This window comes from Arachis hypogaea, chromosome 18 (genome assembly GCF_003086295.3).
Source record: "Arachis hypogaea cultivar Tifrunner chromosome 18, arahy.Tifrunner.gnm2.J5K5, whole genome shotgun sequence".
Classification (NCBI taxonomy): Eukaryota; Viridiplantae; Streptophyta; class Magnoliopsida; order Fabales; family Fabaceae; genus Arachis; species Arachis hypogaea.
The window spans coordinates 51665689-51670065 of NC_092053.1; the positions used below are offsets into that span (position 1 = coordinate 51665689).

The following is a 4377-nucleotide window of genomic DNA, read 5'->3' on the forward strand; positions in this document are numbered from 1 at the left end:
CTTATTCGTAGCTATCCTGTGTTACTGCTTCCACAAGTTTCCGCTGCTTTATTCTGATCTCTCGTCTAGTACGAGTTCTATCAATTACTTCCTCACAACCACAACTTAGCATGACTGGCATTCACTAGATTTCTATCTATGATAGCCAAAACCACATACCAACTTAATCGTACTTTTAACACGTTGTTACCGATCTTTCGCTTACCAATTCCCAAACCGTCGGATCTAACGGTATCACCCGTTGTTGTAGTGAACACACGACCTTGTTGTTGGCCCTTGGTAGTATTCCGGTTGACCTTCTTAGGACATTTCCAGGACACGTGTCCAACTCCTCTACAACCATAGCAAAGTCCCAATCCACCTCGACACGGAGTTCCCGGATGATGGCTTTGACATCGCCCACCAGTCATTCCACTCTGAGGTTGCTTTCCGTTAAAGGCTTACCTAATCACTTATGCTCACCAAACCTTCTATTAAGATAACTTAGGGTTATCTAGAACAGATCATAATTTTTCATTCGACCATGTATTATGAGTGAATACCAGCCTTCAGCATTATCTAAAGTGGTAAAGAATTAAGTTATCAGTTTTCTTATTACCTCAGGTACGAAAATCAGACCTGGCAGTCTCCCGGTCCTTCCGATGTGGGCAATCTCTGACCAAATGTCCTAGCTTCCCGCAATTGTAACACAAACCCGAACCATAACGACACGGTCTATTTGGGTGATGACCTCCACATCTCTGACAGCTCAAAACATCTGAAACAACCACTATTTGCTTTTTCCTACCTTTTCCTTGGGAATTCTTATTTGTCGCAAGGTCATTTCGCCTTTGGGGAAGACGTTGTGGGTATCCTCTTCTCCTAAACTCTTGACCGGGTATTACAGGTACCATGTTCTTATAAAGGATTAACTAATGTTTTAATTAAACCGAAGCAAATGTTGCGAACGAGCAAGTAAAGTCTATGAAAAATTATGGCAATACGTACAGTTTTATTTTGGCAAATGTCTCATTCAACTTAAAAATATCTTCTAGCTACTTTACTATAATTGGTGTAGTAACTTCTCCAGTTTCATTGGCTTGCTGCCTCATATCCTGTATTTTATTGCAAAAAAGAATCAAATCAAAATTGACATAGTATGGACAAGGCAATATATAAGAATTAACATTATTGTACTAATAGATTAAAACAAAAATCACATATAAGTACTAATAGATTAACATTATTTCTTATCAAAATTTTAATTATAAATTTAGTCAATCCAAAAGCTAAACCATTGATTAAAACACAAATCACATATAAGTACTAATAGATGCCAAAGTCTAGAATTAAAGCATAATAATCACTAATAATATATAAGTCTAAAATTAAAGCCCAATGGCTATTAATTTGCAATACAATAGTACTAATAGACAGTCAAGAACAATAAAGAACAAAATTGATAACCAAAATAACCATCACAATTAGTTGTTCTAACTATATCTTGTATATCTGCTTTATATTCTTTTGTTCCGATCCCTTATTTGAAATTTTAAATTCTCGAAAAAATCTATCAAATACTTATGACTTCACTGCCTTTTCTTGATCTAAATCATCAAAGATAATTAATCCCGTTATTACCATTGCACATAGTGTATCAAAAATTCAGAATGAAGAAGCTTCTGGCAGTTGCACTCCTGTTGATGGTGGCAAGCTCTTCTCTGGCCACCATAAGAGTAGAGACTAGAACTGGTGCAATGAAATAGAGCAGAAAAATGCATAAAAGTTCCAAATTTGATTTGCATAATTACAAATTAGCAATAGGAAATCAACAAGAACGCATAAGAGTACAACCTTCACAACGATTGCTAGTAAGGAAGATACCACTTCTATGAAAATTGAACAATACAGGTTATGACATCAATCATAGGAAAAGGTAGATTTAAAAAAAAGTACCAGAAAATGAGAGTGAAAATGTGTTTGCAGATACATGAGATGCACAGAAGCCATGGAAAGCGGAAAAAACGAAGTCTTGGCGTGAAACTTTCTTAGCGTCTCTCCTGCAGCTCCTCCAAAATCTTACTTTAGAAGACGAGGGTCAGTAGGACGTCTCTCCCACAGCTCCTCCATTGACAAAAGCTAGAAACAATTAATATTCTGAAATCAGCAAAACACCATTTTCATTCTTAAATCTTAATTAATATAAATAACCATATAACTTACCTTATCTAGTGGAGGCATATATGGCATGGCTACTTCCTGGTGGTCAAATCCTAATTCTTCTTTCTGTATATTAAGAAAATAACTGAAGCATACTCTAAATTTATAAAAGAGAATATGTTAAATGAACATATCTCAGTTGTTGTTGCATGAGAAAGTCCATTCAATACTATCGTTAAGAACAAAAATTATTTGAAATGAAGCCAACAAAGTGAACACAATATTTCCCTTTTGAATTGCATCAACTCTCTACGTAGCAAAGCTCTTTCCATCTCGAAGACGATCAACTTTATATACAATTGGCACTAGAAGAAGAATGTTCATACTAAGTATGTTTGTTTACAATTATAAAGTAAAGTAAACAATCAATTTATTTTAGTAGTGCAATAATCTACATGAATGCATTGAGTTTATCTTGGTACAGAAGCATAGAAAGCTTGAAAATTGAAATTACCTATTGCTATTATTGCTTAGATAGCTTATGCTTAATGAGTTATTTACCTATTTTTATTCAAAGTTGAGTACCTCCTAATTGATCTAGTCTTAACAAAAGACATTCAGACAAAGGATAAACAGTTCAATAAATATATATATATATCTCATCTTAAGAGAAGTAAAAAGAATCAGAAAGAGAAGTTTGTGAGTAAACGTGCTTACTGTGTAGGTCCCCTGGAAGAATAATGACAAGCTAGTAGGATTTGGTTACAAGCTCGTTCACTTTGGAAGTTGTGAGAAGCTTGAGTTAAGGATTGTAATTCTTGCATTTTCCACAATTCAGTTCACAAAATCCACAAAAGAGGTGCAGAAATAGCAATATGGAATAATTGAAATCATAGAAGCAAGTGAGAAAGTATCTGTATGAAGCTGAACTAGGCACAAATTGGAGTTAATAGAGATCTCAAATTCAATTCACCTCTCACAGACACGGAGATTGTCTGAAAAAATTCGGATCGGAAGTGAGTGAGAAAATTTAAGTCCCGAACTAAACAAGAACAAATTAGGAAGAAATTCTCACCGCAATAACTTGGAACGACATAAGACTCAGTTCTACGAGATCTGATAGCTTCGAACGCAGCTTCAATCGAAGCTTCCAGAGACTCCCGCTCGCTCGCCTTCCAGATCTCCTCAGCCAGTCCCACCGGGTTCGCACTGAAACCGCTCTCTAAGTGCTTCAAGCCACTGGAGCAAAAGCAAAACTAGCGGAAGAACCATCGTGGAAGACGACGCAGAAGCAGAAGATCTAAGGAGAGCTTCACGAATTGAGAGGCTCCACGATCACCTCGTCCTCCATTCATAACTCCACCGGTGATGCGTTGACGAAGGAGACAATGACGACAACAACGGCAAGGAGGAGAATGGCGGTGGCGGTGGCGGTGGCACTGACATTGAGATTCTAGGTTTTCAGAATCTTGAAGCCCTGTTTTGTTTTTTTTTTTTGTATAGGTGAGTTTTGTTTGGATTGGAATTTTTTGTAATTTGATTAGATTAGGAGTATTATAAAAATGGGAGTTTTTGTTAATTATTTAAGGAGGTTTTATAATTTGCCACAAATAAAATATATTATGGAGGTTTTTAGTAACTCCCATTAAAAAACTACCACAAACAAATAAAGGTTTTGTAGTGCATGACCAGCAGAAGCAGCAAAACCACCAGAGCATCATCAGTGCCAAGTAAGTTCATAACAGTACACTTCAACATCATGTGACACTCTCTCTACTTCTATCTTCAGCTCTGACTAACTGTTTAACTTCGCTTTCTGGATTCAGGTTTTGGAGTAGCAGCAAGACACGTGCAACCTCACATGGAAAAGAAGGAAAAAAGGGCAACCACGGGGGATGGGAAGAGGTTGAGGGGTCCAGGGTCATGGCTGCCGTCGTGCAGGTCAAAGCGCGGGTGGTGCAGCCCATGCGAACCGGTTCACGTGCTGGTCCAACCGGGTATGATCATACGGCTTGAGTACTACCCAGAAGCGTGATGTTGCAAGTGTTGAAACAAGCTTTCTATGCCTTGATCACTCATCATTCACATGACCATCATCATCATCATCATCATCATATATTAACCTTGTTGCCAAAATAAAACAGGAAAAGACATTGCTGGCACCCATCTTAATATTCTGATTTCTTACATGAACTTTCTGTGGCCTGAGAAGAGGATTTAATATAGCTATAGTTTGAA

The 4377-nt window shown here is 37.2% G+C and overlaps 1 long non-coding RNA gene across 2 annotated transcripts; it reads right to left on the reverse strand.

Moving 5' to 3' along the window:
* Positions 1-488: 488 nt before the first annotated feature.
* Positions 489-3015, reverse strand: LOC140181584 (uncharacterized). Of its 2 annotated transcripts, none has more exons than XR_011876462.1 (5): positions 2857-3015; positions 2203-2265; positions 1936-2118; positions 1621-1728; positions 489-1094 (listed from the first exon to the last, which is right to left on the reverse strand). It is a non-coding gene; the product is annotated as an uncharacterized lncRNA (long non-coding RNA). The 2 variants fall into 2 exon arrangements; XR_011876461.1 differs by lacking the exon at positions 2857-3015 and adding an exon at positions 2701-2752.
* Positions 3016-4377: the final 1362 nt, after the last annotated feature.